Genomic DNA, 21871 nt, shown 5'->3' with positions numbered 1-21871 from the left:
AGACATTTAAAATGATTAAAACAATTATTCCTTTAAACAGGGCCATTCCTTTAATAGGTATTATTTAAAAGTGAGCTTTGTTGTAAATCACTTTTGTGGATACAGTTCTGTTTTCCCATCAGTAGCAAACCATGCATTTTTAGTCAGTCAAATGTATTGGGATGTTCAACTCCCAGGATAATGATTAGGAGAAGATCTCCTGTTTTATTCTGCAGACAAAGCAGATATTGTACTTACAGTTTCAGCTCCCAGGGACAAAAATCTTAATGGAGGCCAAGTTTTGCTAAGACTTTATGGAAATAACCTTTTAAAAGTTTGCATACTGTAAGATCCTATCCTAGAGCAATTTTAATGTGGACTTCCCAGAGTCATAATTTTCTTGATGGCACATATGGTCCTCTTCTGACCTTTTAATGGTTTTATAATTCCTCAGCTCATCTGTGCTTAATCCTGAATATTTCAGCTCTGGAGTCCTCACTGTAAGCATACCAAATAATATTTATGCTAATGAGAAGCACATCAACTGAATAAATCTGTCTATACCATGACTAGTAAAAGGTGGGTCTTTCATGCCCACTACTGCTCCCTAGTCAAAGCAGAAGATTAAGTCTACCAAAGGAACATACCATGCCATCAATTTTTAAGCAGAACTGTCCCTTAAGCCCAGTGAGGACAGCTACTTGAAAATTCATGGCATGGTATAATATAGCCTAGAGGCTGGGAGCCAGGCTACACATATATAACTTAATGGTGCATACCAATGTATAAAGGTTTACTTGACATCAGTTTGGGATGGGTGGCTGAAATGGAGCAATGGTAGCCATATAAAAAGTACCTTATTTATGCTTCCAACTGATAAAGTAAAATATAGTAAATATAGTGTAAATACATTAATTAATTTTATACATCTAAAGTCTGCCCGCTAATGCATTTTGCCTGGGACTATTTCCAGCTAGAGATGGGCCCAACCCATAGAATTTGAATCCAGATCTAGATTCAAGGGTGGTGGTGCTGAATTTGTTGTTCTGGTTCAAGCCCTTTTCTACTTTTAACATTATTTACCTCTGACCAGCTTTCAAACAGGCAGCACATTAAAAAAAACATCAAAACATGCCACAAAGATGTATTTGATTCCTCCAGTGGACAGAATTCTCCTTAGAAATTACAGTGGTCCAAGATCCAGGACAAACAATATAGGACACTTTTAAGATCTCACATCTTATAACCTAAAGGTATCAACACCATCAAAATTCCATTAGAAAGCTGTGAATCCAGACTTCCTAATGGAATAATATGTTTGCGCATTGTCACAAGCCTCTGAGTCTATATGGCTCACCTAAGGTATGGGGCCAGCCATTTGTCTATAGATTTAGCTTTCATCAAACACAAGATGAGTGCTTTCCCTCCTGATTGGTGACTAAAGAAAGATTTTCCATTGCCTTTTGGATATCCTCTGAGTTTTCCAAACTTGAAATACTTACCAGTCCCTATCGCAAAAATATTAATACTACGGTTTCCTGGGTGGGTTGGAGGAGTTAACTTCTCAGAGTGAAAACGCTGATTTGAAACTAAAATGGAAATTAACAGCATCTTCTGCAGCTGCATGCAAGTGGAAAATCCAATACAAAGTAAGACTATCTAAAGTGGAGACCATAAAAGGCAAGTACAGCTTCAAACTGGGACAAGGCACAGCTGATCTTGATGAATATTGCAATTCAATGTCCGTTCCAATAAAAGTAGTCAAATGTATGGTTACAAATGACCCCATGACCATGATTTTTTCCCATAAGCTCTCTCACAAATAGGCATTCTATAACAAGCTGAGTACAGAAGATCATTCTATGATCTAAAGCAAGCTAAGAGCAGGTGGAAGATCATGTTCACATCACTACTGATATCTGGATAAATGGTTCAGTGTTTTACTATATTTTAGTCACAACCAAATTGGCATTGTTCGAATCTGCCAACACCACTTTCCAATAAAGTGACATCAGGAAACAGCACACATCTACCCACTCTAGTCTATCCAAAACACTACCATTAAAGTCATCTTCTTCTCCCACTGCTCCAACCATGTCACTTTTCCCTGCAGTCATCTCTGCTCCCATCATTCTGCACCAAATTCAAATGCATTGTCCTCACCTTCAAGGTTCTTAATCATTCTACCTTGTCCTGTATCATAGCTCATTTCCTCATTCACCCCTTTTGCACCCTGCTCACTCTTCTCACCTTAAACACACACCTAATCATCTGTTATTCAATCACAAACTCAGCACCTTTTCCATGCTACCTCCTATGCCTGAAACAGTCTGTTCCTGTGCATTAAGGCACAGCCCACAACACCAGAAGACAAATGGACGTTATGCATCTTCCATTACATTCCCTTTGTGGATGCAGTTTATTCCCCACACTCTAACATGGTTGGATAATGTGTAGATGGGGCCAAGGTGCTGCCTCTCCTACCTTCTTCTTGCCCCTTTGGGGAACCATTCTTCTCCAGGATTTTAAGGATGGAGCAGCCCATTCAATCCCCAGAGCATGTGGGCTGTAATTCTACCTAGTGTTTATGAAACTACATAAGGAGAGAAAGGGCTTGGCTACACTTACATTTTATAGCGCTCTAGCTTGCTGGCTCAGGGGTGTGAAAAATCATCCCCCTGAGTGCAGCAAGTCAGAGTGCTTTAAAGCGCTAGTGTAGTCAGGCTCCGAGCGCTGGGAGTTGTGCTCCCAGCACTTGGAGCTAATCCCCTCATGGGAGTGGATTGCTGGGAGAGCTCTCTCCCAGCGCTCGCATGCGACCACACTCGCATTTCAAAGTGCTGCCGTGGGCGCACTCCCGCGACAGTGATTTGAAGTTTCTAGTGTAGCCATGCCCAAAGGTTTCAGAGTGGTAGCCGTGTTAGTCTGTGTCAGCAAAAACCACTCCATGCATCTGATGAAGTAGGTTTTAGCCCACGAAAGCTTATGTCCAAATAAATGTGTTAGTCTCTAAGGTGCCACAAGTACTCCCCGTTCTTTTTATAAGGAGAGAAAGGAAGACTTCTTTACTTCACACCTCTGCCATGATCAGGCAGACTCTGGCCTAAGTGCTTCCCTCTCCTCATAGCTTCTCTTCCATTGATTAGCCTTCTGTGACTAATCTCAGATCTGGAACTCTCTGCTCCTTCTCTTGTACCTGATCATACTACCTAACAAACTAACAGAAACAAAACTATTTCAATAAACACAAAATAAAAAGTGATCTATAAACTTTTCCTAATAGCGCTGTCCCAAAAGCATTCTCCCTTTCTCATAGTCTCCTCTCCTTCAACTTCTTTTCTGTTATCAGTTTATCCTTTTAATCTAATTTAGATTATAAACTCCTCAGAGCAGGGACCTTTTTGTCTGTACAGCAATGGTACTTTATAAATAAATAGCACACGAGAAACATAAACAATCAAAAAAGCCTCCCCCAAAAAACTAGCATTTTGCTTCTCTCTGGCCTTCCCACTATGTTATGTCTACTCTCTTGTCTTGATTATATTGTAAACACAGGGCAGGGACTGTCTTGTATTTTTACATAATGACTCTGTAGGAATTGTTACTAAGCATGTGCTTAGTTTTAATGTTTTAATGCATTCAGATTCAAAATGTTTACAAAAATATAGACATCTACAGGCTACATTGTTCAGTTTCTAGTCACAAAGGAACAAAATCCCTAATGTTTCCCTTACTGTGCCCTGTTGTGACAAGATATTGAAGATTTAATCTTTATTTGTGAGCAGAAGCCAAGGCCTTAATACACTTTTAATGTGGTATTTTTAAACTGATATGATGCTTATGCTGGCAGAATGTTTTGATGCTTTTATATTACATTTGTGATTTAATCTACAGCTCCGTGCTTATCCCCTAGGTGTGTTGTATACTCCAGTATTACAAAGGCAAAGCAAAAAAGAGAAAAAAGAAAAAAAAGGCTGAACACACACTATTTAAGCAATCCATTTAAAAAATGTGTCAGAAGCACATTTTATTATTTCTAAATTGGGCCATTGATCAGTGAGATGATGAGCAAAGAAAGGGAACCACTCCCCTAAAACATCTGACTCTTATTTGTATTGCATTTCCAATCAATAAGATGATAAATACTTCTTAAAATATGAAAATTCATTACTTTGATTTGCTGCTGCTTCTCATGTTCTAGTGTGAAACTCACCTTCATATCGTACTGGAATTGTTTATATTTTATTTTATTAGCACCTTATTTATTATTATTATTATAATATATTAATGCTCCATTACCTATGCCATTAGGCTGCTGTATGATCTGAAATTAAAAAGGTGCAAATATTTAAGCAGTAACAGTTGAGATGCAGGGCATTTCTAAGGGGCTGCAGGATGTCTGGGAGTAGTTGCTATGCCTCACACGATTAACTCTGTAACTTGTCTCCAGCAACTATCTTGAACCCAGGTTGTAATTGCTGTCTTGAGATAAGTGTGTAAATACGTCTTTTTAAATTAACGTAGTGCTCTAATAGTACATAGATGTAATATCTTCCATTTATCAACAGACCAGGTTCACGTTGGGTAGTAGCACTCAATTTTATTTTTTTCCCCCATGTATGTACCTTGAGTTGACGTTGAAGGACCACCCTTCAGGCATAAGAAAGTAGCTTGTCTCAACTCTGAGAATGACACAAAGAGGTCATTTAGTGTCAAACACAATAATGATTTTTTTTGAGATGGCAACACTTGCTCAAAAGAACTAGGCTGCAATAACTTATTTCAAGGGCCAGCCTTTTATATTGGCCTGGTGACCTATGACACTACACAAAGAATACGTAATTATTCTATATAGGCCACAGAACAGCCATAAGCTAGTAGCCAAAGCCTGCCACCAATCAACTTGGGCCAGATTTGAACTAGTGATTTAGAGGTGCATCTTCCATTACCAATCTTCTGAGTCATCTAGTGTAATATGAAATAATGTTTTCTGGGGCCCTGGCAGTTTTCCTAATCTGAGCATGTGGCATATTTGTAACAGAATGTGTGCATGAAATCAAAGACTCTAGTAATATCAATTACTTTTCCCATATCAGACACGTCTAGATTAAAAAAAAAAACTTTTTTTGTATTTTAGCCACACAATTATTTGTATTTTAGCCAATTAGATTCCAGAAATCATTTCATTCAACACCCAAATGAATAGAACACATTAGGAACATGAAAAGAACATTCAATTCTTCTTGGATTTATTGCAATTTAAATCTCGTCTTGATTTTCACCACAGCCTCCAATCCTCTCTTTGTCAGGAGATGAATCTAATAACCACTGGAACTCGTTCATTATTTGTTTTGCTCCACTGCTTTCTCTGAGGGCTTATTCCATATTATTATGGAAAATGGCAGCAACTTCATCCCAACACCTTCTGTATATCATCATCATCATCATCCTGGAACCCTTGAAATCAGGATTCAAACCAGGTCACAGCACAAAAATGGCTTTGGTAGTATTCATGGGTGACTGGCATAGCAATAGACAGGGAAAATACTCCTGTTCTCATTCATTTCAGCCTATTTTGAACTACAGGTATCTTGCATGTACTGGTAAGAGACATCAACATGATCTAGCTAGCTTAGAAAGCACAACATTAAACTAATTGATCATTTCTCGCCTTCTAAGGAGCAAACACAATCATATGCTCTCTTCTGTGGAGAGCACAGTGACTACTCTCTTCTAGATACCCAAAGAGGACAAGGAAGAGGAATACCAACCCCAAGACACGCACTACTCAGGCCAACAGAGTGAAGGAACAACACTGCATCATCCTGTGGGATGGCACATAATGCTTTCTTCTTCTGCATGCCATAGTACTCTAGGAAGGATTGTACCAATGCTTCCCTCAACTTCCCCTAGGGTACGTACTGTAATTCTGCACTTACCCTTATTCCAGTCATGTATTTTACCTCCCTGGACCATTAGCTGTTACGAAGCGAGCTAGCTACTTTGGGGGCTAAGTCCACCTCCTATTAATTGAAGTAAGATATAGATAATGTGCTGGTGAGATAACTATTTTAATGGGATGTTCAGACATTTCAAAAATACTTTTTAAACTAACTAAGAAACACTGTCACATTTAGCACAAAAATATCCCATGACTGTGAGAGATTCACTGAGTAATCTAATAGATCTTTTCCATCTGAACAGAATTGTGAAATCCCAGTCCAACTGAAGTTAATGGCAGCTGTACCATTGACTTCACTCTAGAAGTGTATTTAAGTGCAGCAATATCATCTTGTAACACATTTTCTAATAATTACTCACACAAAAACAACACCCCTTTAAAAACAATATTCTGTTTTTTCTGAACAAAAAAGACATAAAAGGATAGGTTCTTGGCTTCAACATCATTTTCCTGCCGTGCTGAACATTTCCAGTTATCAGACCTGTCAAATCTCGCCAATGTTATTTTTCTTTTTATCTGTTGGGGTTACAGAAGCCAAACATCAATGTAATCAATAATCTACTTAACTTGACTGCTTTTACTACATGATGTTTAGTAGTACTATACTGGCAGTAACCACTTCTTTTTTTACATACAGCCACTTGTAAAAAGCATAGCGTGGCCTTATCTATTACAGAAACATGGATCTAGGAAAAGGAACTCTTGAGTTCTAATCCGGCCCTGTCTATGACTCACTCGGTCAAATTACTTAACTCTTTGCCATAGACACCCAGACTGTACAATGGAAATACTTATCTACTTCACAGTAGTGTTATAATGATTAATGTGTACATCACTTTGAAACCATAAGGAACAAATGTTGTAAGTATTACTGAATTGTGACAGTGATGCTTTACAGAATTATATTTAAAATTCTACACATTGCCCTTTGTTAAACTACATTTATGGCTCCATCCTGTTTCCACTGACTTCAATGGGAGCAGGATTGGTCCTTTAATATAATTTTGCTTCTCTCTAAATTCTGTTTGTTTTCATGAAAATTACTTCACTTTCACAAGTTGTCTAACCAGGCAATATCTCAAATGAGAAAAACAACAAGTAAATGAAAAAAATATAGCACCCTGATTAACACTTCAAGGATTCATAACCAAAAATAAATGGTGTCACATACAGAGTGCTGGCATTTTATTAGACTAAAATGATGAACAATTTCACAGCAATAACAGCAAAATCATATATAAAGTGGATTTAGGATTATACTAACCACAATTCAATTTATTTTCTGATTTACCTCAGCTTTACAGTCATTATTTATGTTTGTTAAGAAACTTATGAAAACTAACTTGACTGTAAATTGTTGTGACATTGATTTATAAGCCTATGGTTCTGAAATGCTACAGTTACTGTACATCCTTTCCTGGGGACGGTGCCTTGATGCGATAGGAAGGTGTATGTGTTCCAATGACCCTGAGAGTTATGATAGCAGGCGTTTTAACTACTGGTAGGACCACCAAAGCCAGAGTGGTCAAAGGTTAGGGACTAGACAAAAAGCAGTCCGCTGGTCCTCCAGGTTGGGGGTTGAGTGATAGGCCAACAACATATTCTTGTAAAAAAAGTTAAGATATAGAAACACAACAAGGTAACCATTCCAACAAACAGCATGATGTTTGTTCCCTAAATGACATCTTATGGCACAGGAAGGATTCCAAATTAGAATGCACATACATCCGATGAGTGATTAGGTTCATCCAACTGTTAAAATAATGTGTACTTTTCAAGTAGGGCATGCAGGATCATGTTTTTGGTATTAGGAATAAAATTGCAACATCAGCTGAGAGGTTGGAATGTATTTTAAAGCACAGTTCTACTTTACTGTAGAATCTTGGTGAATGACCCTATATAACCATGCTCCTAAAGATGATCATGGATATAATGGACTAACTCAATCTGACTCTCCTCACCCTGAAAACCTTGAATGACAGGCCACAATTGCACTGTCATGTATAAAAGTTGCCAGTGATAATGCAAAAGAAAAAAAATATGGGAGGGACGAGATCATTCATGCCTGGTTTTTCTATGTAGGTTGAAGGGCTATGATTACTTTGAACTAGAATTGAGGACAGTAAATCCTAACAGGTTTGTATCTTTGTAATGTTAGAAAAAGTTTAGAGATTCACCACTTAATATAAAAAGATTTTAACTGAATTGCAAAAGAAAAAAAGTAACATATAATGTAATTACTGACAGTACTGTCCTTGTTGATATACAGTCTAAATGAAGTCAAGTATCAGGGGGTAGCCGTGTTAGCCTGTATCTACAAGAAGAAGTGAGGTTTTTACTCACAAAAGCTTATGCCCAAATAAATCTGTTAGTCTTTAAGGTGCCACCAGACTCCCTGTTGTTTTTGTAGTCTAAATGAAGTCTCAAAATAGAAGTGCAGTAATTTATGGTAATCTCTCAGATACTTTGTATTTGGGAACATTAACATCAACACATAAAATGTAATTTCTCATGGCCTGTAGCTGGTATTCTAGAAAGCTTAGCATGAATTGCCTTGAGCAGTTCAGTACAGCCCAAATATGCTTTGTGATTCCAAAATTCAATTTCATAAATCTTAATCAGTCACAAAAAAAGTGTTACAAACTGAATATGAGCAATGTTAAAAAGTTCTTATCAATTTACAACTTAATCTACTGAATTTAATCTAAATGAAAACAATCAGTGTATTTTAAGAGTGATTTGTAAAGCACTGTGATTTTACCAATGTAAAAATGTACTTGAATGTAAGTAGCCAATTCAATGTGATATTTTCAAAGGAAGACATATTATAATAAAATGTAAAAAACATATATTTAATGAAACATGAAGGGTTGCAAAATTAAAGTACGGCTGTTAGCTCTGCCCCCAGCATGTTTGCATGGGTTTGCCCATATTCTGCTTTTGGTTACACTTGTGTGAATTTGGAATATGTCCATGCAAATTAATGGAATCAGTCTAGATGTATAAGAGCGCTGCTGTTAGAACAGAATTTGGCCCACGACATTTACTTATGAGAACACATACTGGGCCAGATCCTCAACTGATCTATGTTGGTATAACACCATTGTTTTTCAATAAAACCATGGAAATTTATACCAAATGAGAATATGACCCATTATTTCTCAATTAGTAAACTAAATTATTTTGCAAGTTTATCCAAGATGAAGTTAATGACTAAATCTTAAATAGTATTGCACAATATACATAAGGTGGCAGAGTAAAAATTCAGCATTCATCTTTAACTTTTGCACTTCTTGAGCAAACTTTTGAGCACTTAACTATACAGTTTTGGGCCTCATTAACATTTGGAGCCAGAACCTCCTTTCTCCTACATGAGTTTTATTCTGATGTAACTCCACTGATTTATTGAAATCAGTGCTGTCACACTAGCATAGATCTAATGTAATAAAAACAGAGGGCCTTGCCACAAAAGTTATGCTGAGAACAGACTAGTCTGGACTAAATGGATAAAAGATATATAATGTTCTAACTAACAATGTATGTCTAGTTTAGACAAGGCACATCGCCTTCAACACATGCTACACTGGTTAAGAAAAAACACCTGAAGAGTTTAGCACATATTAAAGTATACACTGCCTTATCTAGAGTAGGCTTTGCAAACATTATTTATTACAGTGGATGCCGCTTAACGCAACCCTGATGCTAACAACTTCTAGTGAATAACAACATTTTGCCAAGAACCAATCCCATCCCACTGGTTTAATGTTAATGGGATTTGGATATTATCAATAACAGGCCACTTATTGTGAATTTTTTAGGGGAAGAAAGGCCACGGCCACAGGCAGGTTTGAGGGGCTACTGCCAGTGTTCAGCACATTCTAATGCTTCCTTCCCTGACTGCAGCCCCACAAACTACTTGAACTCAAGGACCGCACAGGAGATGGGCTTGGGCACCTGTATCCCCACCCAATGGGGAAGCTCCTGCGGGAGTCCCAGCACTGCAGGCTGAGAAGGAAGACTGTGGGCAGGCCAGCAGCAGGGAGGGAGGACTGCAGCCCAGATACCAGGGCTTTCCATGGAGAGTGGGAATGGTCAAAGCCTGTGGAGTTGCATCATACCTCTCGCCAATGCTGCCCTGCCCACAGGCAGGTTTGCAGGGATTCAGCAAGGGAAGGCACGCCCCAATGCTTCCTTCCCTGCCTGCAGCCCCACAATCCTGCCTTACTCTTATTGGCAAGTACCAAATAATGGCACTTTTTGCTGGCAACTGAGGGGTTGCTAATATGCGCAATCTACTATGTTTGTATTGTGGTAGCACCTAGGAGCTCCAGTCATGAACCAGGACCCCACTGTGCTAGGCACTACATAAAAACACAAAACCAAAAGACAGCCCCTGCTTACAGTCTAATTGGTTACAATGCGTTAGCTGGCTTGTTGTAATACCACACCTCTAAATCTTAGTCTAGGCAAGGATAGAGTGGAGAATTACTTTTTGTACAGTTTTTGTATTTAATTGCCTAGATATTTTAAAGGAAGAAGAAAGAAAAGTAACCAAGTGTCAGAACCACCAAATACTCTACTCTCATATATTCAAGTCCCCAACAAACTCCCTTTATCTCCCACCACAAAGATATGGACAGTGTGCATGTCCAGTTCCTCATCATCACAATCCAATACACAACCTCAGTTTGTCTAACCTCATATATGTTTTCAGCTAAAACCTTGTTGTGATGTTAAGTCATCTGTCGGTAACATGTTATTGTTGCGGAGGCTGGTGCTCAGCTTGTGCATTTGAATGCAATTATGAGGAATTAGATGCAGGCACTGTGAGCGGCTGTACATTGAGGGAGAAAGGAGCAACATATTATGGGGGAAGGGCAGAAAGTAGCTGGGGCCAGCAAAGGAGGCCCTAGAAAGTAGAAAAAGTCAGTCATAGAAAAGAGGTTAACTAAGTTAACGCTGCCTGTAGGCTGGTGAGATTTCTGTCCAAAGAAGGTCCCAACCTTAGTTATCAGGTTCTCTATATTTGGGGAACCATGGTATGTAGCAATTCCTCAGCACAGAGTAGTGTGCCATGGACAGCCTGGGAGAGTGTGTGTTACTTACAGATGGGTGTGGATGCGGAAAGGCACCATGGAATGAGGAGCTGTGTAAGTGGGGGAGAGGATATCTACGGGGTAGGGTAGGTCTGAGATGGGTAAGATCCAAGTTGTGAAGAGAGGGTGCTGAAGCTGTGCTTGCAGTGGGGCTGAAGGATTTGGAATGGATGTGCTGTAAGAGATGGCTACAAGGACATGTATGAACCACAGCTTTACACCAAGGTTTAACAATCTGTGGGAGAGTTGGGAGCTCTTGTAGAGGAGCTGGGGGAGAGTTAGGGAAGTTGTGCATGAGGGGATAGAGCTGTTTGGAGACTAATTACAGTTGTGGAGAAATGGATGGGAAGTGTGGTGAGGATGAAGCAGCAGTGGAAATATTTAGTGAAGGTATGTAGGGAGCATTGCAACTAAGGGATGACATTCTGAGATGGGTAGGATCAGAGCTACTAGGGTGTAACTTGGAGATATGGGGGTTCAGAACTGGAGCAGATCATAAATACATACAGGTGGGAACAAGAGGAACATGATAGGGAGCTGGTGATGTGGGCTAGGAAATATGTCCAGGGAGGGTATTAGAGAGAGGCTGGGAACACGGATGAATTTGATGGCGAAGGGACACCAGAAGAGAGTGCGGGGGTGGGGGGTAGGGGACTGTTGGCCATTGACCAGATGAAGGGGAACTTTGTGGGCGATGGGTGTATGGACATGCATCAGCGGGGATCAAAGAGGGAACCATAAGCATATAGATACCACGCTCTGCTGGGGAAGCTACAGAAACATGGAAGAGGCTCTGGGGAAGGATGTGCTGGGGCAGGCCAATGTGCTGTAGTGTGCTCTAGCAGGTAGGATGGGTAAGGAGTAGGAAGCAAGTGTCCTCCATGTCATCTGGTTCTCGAACACTGCCTCCCTAACACTGCCGATTAACCTGCCTCCTCAGGATCAGTGAATGGTTAGCTTGCGTGTGAGAAGCAGAGCTGGGGAGCATGGAGATAGGCTGCACAGCTAAGCCACACAGTGTCAGAGAACAGAATCAGTTGAAGGGTGAGAATTTCTGTTGGCTTTTCTTGGAGTTAACCAATTAGGTGATGAATACATATAAAAATAAGTGATTTTTTTTAAATGAAGTTTAAAATCTGAGAAGTGATCTATATCTCTGATATTACCAGGCCATGTGAGAGAATAGTCTGGAGGATGTGGTGATTGGTATTTCATGTAAAGGGAGACAAAAAAGTTAAATGCTTGAGGAATTTGTTTTTAAAATAGTGAATATTTTTAAATGTTTTCTTTGCCAAAGTTACAAAAAGTTACAGGGAAAAAAAGTAACTGAAAATTCAAATGGCCTGGAAAGAATTAGCATGTACACTTGGAAGAAAACATTCTATCCTTAGAGTGTGAAACAGAGGATGTTCTGTTTCATCTGCAAACCTCAATGCTTCCATAATTATTAGTAAACTGTGCATTGATAATCAAGCTTGTCAAAAGGTGATTAGCATCCATTAGTACTCCAGGCTTCTATACTTGTATATTCATATACCCTTCTATGGGGAAGGGCACAGTTCAGGCAACACAGGTGCCTCCCATGTGTGCAGTTTAAATGGATGCAAGATCTTAGATTATTTTAGAGCGGTCTAAATAGAATTGTAGTTTGATTTAAACTAATTAAGCCACTTTAAGAGCTTCGATTATTTTAAACTACAAAATCCACAATTCTGAAAGAACAAAGGGCAGGGTTGTTTTTTGTTGTTTTTTATTTTGAAGTGCAGTATTGCCAGTCCCAAGCATTCAAAAATCATAAGTCAAGCCCCTCTTCACCTGGGAGGGGGACCCAAGAGATTTTAAAATCTCATTACTTTAAAAGGATAAAATGACCTCAAAATGTATGTCCCTTCAGGTGGTTGAACCTTTAGGATACACGTGCACCATGACTTTAAGCTTTCCTCCAAAAAACAAGATTTTCCCGTTTTGTGTTCTTTTTAATCACTGTCCCTCAACTCAGAAGTGGCTGAAGGGTTTTTGATTAAAAGTTTACAGAAGAAATTTGCCAGCAAGAACTAATCAAGAAATAAATTGTTAGACTCCAGGGCAATTAAATACAGAATGTGATGAGACTGACTACTGGGGTGTGTTTTGTAATCACAGAAACCAATATAATAAACTAATAACCAATGAGTATTATCTTCTATTTTTTCATACCAAAAAAGCCCCAGAAAAATAAGTGATAACATATATTTAAACTTTTAAGTGAAGGGCTATTCAAATTCACTAGGGGGCAGATTCTGACTGTCTTTATGAAGATGCATGCATAAATTGTGTGTATGGGGACAGGGGAAGAATGGTACAATAAAAGACACCTGAATACCTATGTAGGGGACATCCAGAATCCTGCTGTTCTGCTCTCCAAGTAGAAGATATAGTGCCACAAAGTGTACTATACACCAAAAAGGGGTGTGGTTGGGCTGTGTAGCTATAGCCCTGTCCTGCCTCCACATTTGCCAATATTTGGAGGCAGGTTATGTACAATTCTTGTAAGGGATACAGTAATTGCCACTTCAGAATGCACTCCTTCACTCAGCACTCCTATAATCATTCTGCCTGCCTCTTCTCTCCCTAGGCAGAATACTTCAAGCAACTGCCACTGATGTGGTTCCCCTCTTAACATGGCAGTGGCTTCTAAAACCATAAACAAATCCCTAAGCTAGTTCAAATGTTTCATCACAAGCATTTGCTTAGGACTTCACCACCATGCATTCCCATCCCTGTTATCCCACTCATTCTCTGCCTCTAAGCACTGATGGCTAAGATATACCATAGAACACTTGACCAATGTTTGATATGCTCTGTTTGATATCAGCTTTAGGCTCATATTATTTATTCCTGATTTTTTTTTTAAATTGTATCTAAGGTAGACAATGCCATAAGTGTCTTATTTTTATATGGCATGTTTCCCCTAAACAATATAGCTCGGAGAGCCTCCCTTCCCATTGCCATGTTCAAGCAAATGGATCCTATTCACGGGTCTTTCCCACAAAAACTCACTGCTCTGGTTGACATTGTCCCCGCATATTTATACTACAGAGAGTAGGTATGATCAATAAAATAACTGATTGTGGTAAAATGGGCATTGTGAACTCAGGAAAATGATTAGTAAAATGAACTCAGACTGTAGCTATCAAAAGAAGCAGAAGGGGACAGCATTTTTCCCTACTACTTTTACGCCAAATTTAAAGGACTACCGACTTTTGCCACCTTGCAATCTCACTTCCCAGCAAGCATCTGAAACTACCAAGTGTGACTTCTGACTCAGCTGCTGGCTGCCTACTGCCTTTCAGTACTATTTCCATGGAAACAGAGGTCTGATAGGAGAAAATATGGTAAAGGGAAGTTTTAAAATCATTATTTTTGTGGAGTCTTCATCTTAATCTCAACAGTTCACTATCAGTTACCACGGAAACTGAAAGAAATAGATGAGAGTTGGAGTTCTACAAGTTTCCATTTCTGTAAGAAGGGACCTCGTTTGTAATACTTCAAATTTGGGAAAAAATGAAATTTTTTAATTGAAGTGTTTGGATGCAATGTTCTTAATAGAGCAGGCCAAATTTATCACTTCTAATGATTTATTAAGTCAATCCACCTATGGATCTGGCCCATAACCCCTTTTCCTCTTCAAATTGTCTACAATTAGATCAATGTTTTTATGTATTTTTATTATTCGAAGTTGTTTGACAATGTCTGTGATTTTTAGCCTGTTTGTAGTCAGTATTCCCACATTTGATATTTGTAAATCATTATGTGAATAGTCATGTAATTCACATGACATTTTTCCTTTTCCACTATTGGATGATGCTCCATTATATACTCCCATATAAAATAAATTTCTTTTCATCCCTCCCAAAAATTCTGCTTCTTAATTAAACAAATCTCAGCTACTTGCCTAAAATTTGCTCTGTGAACATTCACGTGAACAAAACTTTGCATCACAAATATTTGCCGAAGAGTGGAAAAAAATGTTAAGGTGGCTGAATCAAAATGTTAAGTCCAAAAATGTAAGTTTTATAGTGTCTTTGTAGTCCACATTTGTAAAACAAACACACACCCTATACACAGCTTGGCATAAGTAGAAGTATCTACTGATGAGAGGTCATGAGCTAGAAAATGGGGGCTATTGCCGATTAGGACTAAAGGAATTAGTAATGCTCAGTGAAAGCTTCCAAAGCAAAAAGCCAACACTTAGCCTGTCAGTGACTTTGGTCTGACACTCAAAAGGAGCAAGTTTACTCAAAAAATATACTAAAAAGAAAAGAGATTCGAACTGTTCCCAGCATTATACTACCTTCTCATTTCTCACTTTTAGAAAACAGTCATTTTTTTCAGTTTAAAATTTTATTACCTGAACAGCAATTTAAAATACTAAAAAAATTAAATACGAACTAATCGCAAGTTTCCCCATCTAGTGCCAACTGATTTGAACCTTGTTAGTTTCTATATTACAGCTTTAGTCACACAACTATAAACATATATTTAGTCTATTTTATTTAAAAATGCATCTTTTATAGTATTTGAAATCCAAATTCATAACAGACCATATTGTCATAGAAATGAAGGCAAATAAGAAATAAATTAACAACAGCAGATTAAACCTGAAGTTTGAAGTTTGAGTAAATGTATGCAACAACAAAACAAAACACCACTACCAAGTATCTGCTGGCTATGTTCGGGGGGGGCGGGGGGGATTTTAAACAAAATATGATAGCATGACAAAGTTATTTTTTCAACATATTTTAATATTTTAGCTACTTAATAATCAAGTTTCTATGGATTAGAATTTTCCTGTATCCTCAACAATTTCAGTTATGAAAATATAAAAAAAGTATAAAAGGAAAGGAATCACAAGAGAAAAATCTGATCATCTTGGGATGGAAGTATGACTGTATATTATTACAGGTTTTAAAGGACAGTCATAGTGGGCCCAATCCTGAAAATCTGTTGCCTGATCATGTGAGTGAGAGACTATGCAAGATCAGGACGACTATATACCCCTAATTTTAACTCAGTACTAAAGTATGCACAAAGGACCCGATAAAAGTAAAGTTTGAATGATCGAAGATATATTAGCTAGACATACCTATCTCTACTTAAATCTCCTTGTGTTGATGCTTCTCACTGCCATAAAGCACTAATGTTAAACTCTCTTTTGTAGAATGATGGATATGCACTTTAGACACAGGTGAATCTACATATACAAGTACCAGATTAGGAGTCAGGGACTCTTATATTTTAATCGTGGCTGTCACTGATTCACTGTTTAGATCTTTGGGAAGTTATGTTAAATCCTACTCCCACTAAAATCACTGAAAGTTGGCCATGAACTTCAACAATGCAAGTTAGGGACCCTAAATATCTGTGCCTCATTCTCCCAATCTGTAAAATGGGGACTCCACCTCCTCTAACAGAGTGATCATAGTACTGTACAAATGCACCATAAAAAGTATTATTCCATAAACACTTTAAAGTCCTTTCAGTTTAAAATTATTTTTTAAAACTACATTCCTAGTATTTAAACATCATGAACAACATATAGGATCATATAGTGACAGTTCCAATTAACGTCAAAGCCAATACTCAGAATCCCAACGTCAGTGGAAGCAGTATCATGAACTTAAAGAGAAGGTTACACAGTCTATTTTTAAAAATAATACGTTAAAGCAAATTATGCTTGTATGTTTGTATGTGTGTGTGTGTGTGTGTGTGTGTATTCATCATTTCCTGGCACAAGCTTTTGTTATAATAAAAAGTACAGCAACCATTCAAACGAATAACCATGGCTTCACTGTATTACAGCTTCTACATATATCTGTAATAGAATATATTTACATTCGTATATTTAGATACTATTTTTATGTGGGCCACTTTGATTATGTAGGCCATTTTGAACACTTCCGCTCCCCCATGTTATCACTTGAAGTTTCAGGCTGGTAATTTGTTTTCCATATAATTCATTTACTTCTGAAAAATCAATTTTCTAATTTCTAGTTTATTATATGACAAGTTTACCTAATCCAAAATCGGAAAGTGAAATGTGGGTATGTTTATCTTTTAAAAAGGCATTCCGTTATTTCTTTGACAAAGTATTTTCAAGGAACACCTTTTATTTAAAAAAAAATATATGCTTTTGAGATCAACTTGAAAACTTGTAACTACTGCTTAGCATAACTAATTTTAGGGAGAAAAATGAATAATATTTAAAATGCATTTGTGATATTCAAGAACACTGAAAGATTCCCACATTACTTTGTTTTAAGAGCGCTCAACTCGCAAGAACTTTAAGAGCTCTTAATTTAAAACCACCACAAAGATTACAAATACTTCAACATGTTAGAAAGGTCTTTGTATTACAGATATGGCTCAAGTAGGAAAAATGGATATTAGTTATATTTTTATTCCTATATTTCATTGCGGGAAAAGTCTTGCATTTATAAAGTAACTGAGAACATTGCAAATTAGACACAAAACAAGATGTAAAGAGAAAGAAACCACACACAGGGCAGAAGTTAAGGATGTGCCTCACATTTTGATGTATAGCTCTTTTCCTGTTACAGTGTACCTCACTAGTTATGATTCATAAACTGTTATTTTTGACAGTACCAGGAATGTTTGTGCTCTAAATATGAAATCATTTAGACCTTGTAGTTAAGCTTGGCAATTAATAGCCAAAAGAACACGAATACACAAATACAGTTGAGAATTGTCAATATGAAAACATTTGGAGATAAAGTAGACATTTGTGATGTGTCTGCACAACAACATTGGTCTTTGCTGTTTGTTTTCACAATATGCGACATCTGACTTGTTAATTACAACTAGAGAGAAACAGTACACAGTCTAGACGGATATCTACAAGCTTTAGTTACTATGAACATGATTGATGAAACATTAACCCATACATACTTCGTTCTGACAATGTGAATGGGTACCTTTAATTTAAAGTCAATAGAGACGAAATTTCTCTATTTGATCAGAGCAACTAAAACATACTTACTAGTCTCTACTAACAAAAATTGACACAGGCTGACATAACTCTGTAGTGACATACAATTAGAAAGAGCTTTCTCGCTACATATAATTATCATGACAGTGTTAGCATTCATCTTCCAAGCCTAAAGTGTTTGACTTTAAACTGTAGCTGAAAGGCATTAAAACAAAAGAAAAAAACAAACAAAAACACAAAAGCATTAGGAGTGGAGATCACTACACCTCGTACTTGTATCTATTGCCTCTGCAACTGTCCAATGACCAGAGCACATAAGGGTGGGAGGAAGGTAATGGTTAAATATATTCTTAATTGTGATTACCTCTAAGGATCAATCAAAAATAAGATAGACCCATCCCCTATTCACTAAGGGAGAGAGAGAGAGAGAGAGAGAGAGAGAGATCATCGTGTTGCTGACCCACAAAGAAAGCCATTTCATTCTCTCAGCCTCTGAGTTCGCAAAGGATTTGGATCTTGATGTGAAATGTACTATTATCTCCCTTTAAATAAATAAAGAAACAAACAAATAAGAGTACTACTACTAATACAACTGGAATTCAAGTGTCTCAAGAAAAACTTCCCTTATAAGCTAGACGTACAGTACTGCCTACTCCCCCACAATTTTAAGTACGAGAAGAAATACTGCAGACTTACTGTATCTCTGCTAAGTTTACTAAGATCCCAGTTTACGCTTCCAGACCGGTTAGGGGAAGCCACAGACACAACCCCCCGTCTGGCACGGATGTATTCCAATTAAGCAGTACCATGATTCCTACCGAGGGGCAATGGAAGCATCAGTCTGGGGCGCGAGTAGCCCAGAGAGGAAAGAGAGCGAGCGAGCCCCGCCACCCTGCAAAGCCACCCAGTCCACTTGTTAGAGCGCTCTGGCAGAACAGCAACCGTGAGCAAAGGAGACCCCCTATAGGCAAAAAAAGAGTGTATTCCTCCTTCCTACACAGAGCTAAACACACACAGCACATATTTGACGTGCGGGAGCTAGATTGCCCAGGCACTAGCTAGAACCACAGCGCACACCGCTCTGGATAGAATACACGTTACCAAGCGTAGAATATGGGGTGGGGGGGGGGGCATGACACATCGCGGACAGATGTACACACACGCCTAAGGCACCTGGACGGCTCACGGCTCCACACACAGATGTTCGGGGCGGGCGTGTTTCTCTCGCGCTCTGAAAAGCCCGCAGCTGTCACCAGTCGGAGGCACGCAGCGGTCAAGGCTGGGCGAGCGGGCTTGAGGCATGAGACACTCACGCAGCGGCAGCCACCCACACTCCCCTCCCCGGGCAGCCCCGACGGCGGAGGCAAAGTTCGGCTCGGATCCCAGCCTCCCAGGCGAACTTACCTCGCCCGAGGGGTTGTTGGGCGGGAACTTTCAGCAGCGCCCCGGCTCAGCCCGGCGGGAGCCGCTAGCCATAGTCTCTAGGGCTGGTGCCCTTGCGTCTCTCCCCGGCGGCTACAGCGCAGGCGAATATAAATCCACATTGCTGCTGCCGCCCCGCATCCCCGCTCGGCTCCCCGCTCGCTAGGGACCGGCCGCGGCGGCGTGTCCGGGGGCGAGAGGGCAGCGGGAAGCCAGCCCGAGGCGAGCCGCGGCTCGGCGCTCAGCCCCGCCGCAGGTGCAGGTGCAGGTACCGCTCCTCTCCGCTGGGCGAGTGCCGGAGAACCCGCTCGCTCCGCGCCGTCACATTTTGCTTCCCCGGCTGTTAACGAGCATGCCCGAGCGAGCCGAGCATGCGCGTTAACCGCCGCCCTCACTCTGCCAGCACCGCGAGCCCAGGCGGGGGCGAGGCCGCGGGCAGGGCGGCGGCAGAGGGGCCCCCGGGGGCACTCCTCGGAGCTCGGGTGCAGGCGGCAGCGGCCAGGGAGGGGACTCGGAGCCAAGGGCAGGGGAGACCCCCTCCGCGGGGTAGCGGTGAGCATCCCCGCCAGGCAGAGACGGGCTTTGTCCTCCATTAACTCCCCACCCCAGCCCCACGGGCACCTCGTCCCCGGCCACTGCTGAAGGCCCGGCGGGACCCTGTCTGCTCCCCTCCCCCTAACTCCGGAGCCGTGCCGGTTCCCAGCGTGCGCGCTGGGGCTGGGCTGTGTGAACGCAGGTGGAGAGAAGGGACGGCAGCCCCGCTATACAACGTAGTGCAGGGCGCGCGAGCGATGGTTGAGAGATCGCAATCAACCAACGCTTGGAGAGCCCCTGATCTGCCTGTTCAAACCTTCGCAGCTCATTCACAGAGTTTATGAGGGTGGCGGCCACCTCCCCTTCCAATCTTGTACCACCCTTTCCCCTTGCCAACTACAGAGCTGGGTTACATGAAGGAGTTTAATTTGAGGACCGTATTAAGGAGCGAGTAGGTGGTGAGTAAGTAGCGAGCCCCTTAACTCTTAATCAAATAAGTCCCTGAAGACTGAAAATCCTAAACGGCGCTACTACACCTTGTCGGAAATGTCACTACGTGAAGGCTGACAGATGCTTCATCACTTCAAGCCGTCTGTCCATAGACGCTGGTTCCATTAATCTTCAGAGGATCTCCTCTGTAATTTCAGGATTCAGCAATCGTGAGAAGCAGTACACAAATAATGGGGATTCCAAAACAGCTTTTGCAGAGGTGGTTTAAATTGAGCACCAGCAATTACCTTTAAGGTTGTTTTTGCACAGACTGAGGAATGAGAAGAGCTGGAAATGATTGGCTTCCTGGAGCTGATATTTCTGGTGGCTCTGGCGATCATAGACCTAGTCTACACTTGCATTGATTTATAAACCTTGCATCAATCACTTTCCCAAAACCTTTCAGTGCAAGTCTATGTGTGGGATACTCTTTTCAAAAAATAAATACATTTTGGTCACTTTATTTTAAAATAAGTCAATGCCTAGACTTGCACCAAAAAACTAAGTCAGTTTTAATTCACTGGTTTTGGTTTTTATTTCACAGCAAATGTGTGTAGATTAGCCTCTTCTCTAACCCTCTTCATAATGCATACCTTGCCGTTAGAATGTATCTCAAGCAGATTGCTCTGTTTGTTTACATGTTGGGGGAAATTTCTGATCTTAAGGGTTGAACTAAAATTAGCCCCCTCACCTTCCCATCATATTACTCATTCAGTCAAACATGAAGTACACATGATGTCCACGTAACCCAGGTCAGTATCTGCTATGCCAGTAAAACAGAAAGGTGCCCACTGGCATTTGATTTAATGTGTCTTCCCAAACATTTGACAACATGAAATACTTTCAGATGTGGTTTTGATGTTGGAAAAGAATTTTGTAACAGTGTTGTCACTTTCTAGTAAGCGACAATTAAAATTAAACAAGAAAACTGCCCTGGCTGAGTGGAAATGCTGGCCTAAAGCACAGACCCTTCTTCATGAAAAACATCCTTTTTACACTGTGTATGTGCACATTCAGTGTGTCTCCCCACTGTGTGTACACAGAGCTGGTGCCCTCAGTAAGAGCTTATTGACTTCAGTGAGGCTACTTGTGTGCTTAAAATTAAGTATGTGTATGTGTGTTTGAAGGATTGTGGCCTAAGTCTTTACCTTTGCAATTAAGCACTTGATTCAGAGAAGTGATTTTTATTCAGACAGTTTAAACAGTTTTGTTTGTTTTTGTGACACCTGTTTATCTCAAAACACTTGTAAGAAAAGATCTGTGGCTTCAAGAATCAACATCCCCTCTTCAGTTAAAAGATGAGAAGGCTCCCAATGCCCACTTGAGTCATCTATCCAGGAAGGGAAGGCACAACTTAACATTCCTGATATTTCTGAAGTAAAATACAATCTGAAAGAAATA

The 21871-nt window shown here is 40.0% G+C and overlaps 1 protein-coding gene across 13 annotated transcripts in view; it reads right to left on the bottom strand.

Annotated features, from left to right (window-relative positions):
• The window catches only part of TENM1 (teneurin transmembrane protein 1), a 1376511-nt gene that overhangs the window by 489833 nt on the left and 864807 nt on the right, over positions 1 to 21871 (bottom strand). For 3 of the 13 annotated variants that reach the window (XM_065556632.1, XM_005307422.5, XM_065556639.1), the window contains exon 1: positions 19430 to 20525. The exons of 9 other annotated variants lie outside the window; for them this stretch is intronic. The gene's annotated coding sequence lies outside the window, so the exon portion shown is untranslated. Of the gene's footprint in view, positions 1 to 18721; positions 18900 to 19429; positions 20526 to 21871 lie in introns of those variants that run through there. One more of the 13 variants, XM_065556638.1, reaches the window with a different exon arrangement.

The sequence above is a fragment of the Chrysemys picta genome, chromosome 9 (genome assembly GCF_011386835.1).
Source record: "Chrysemys picta bellii isolate R12L10 chromosome 9, ASM1138683v2, whole genome shotgun sequence".
Classification (NCBI taxonomy): Eukaryota; Metazoa; Chordata; order Testudines; family Emydidae; genus Chrysemys; species Chrysemys picta.
The sequence above is the reverse complement of the archived record's forward strand: the minus strand, read 5'-3'. Positions and strand labels throughout refer to the sequence as shown.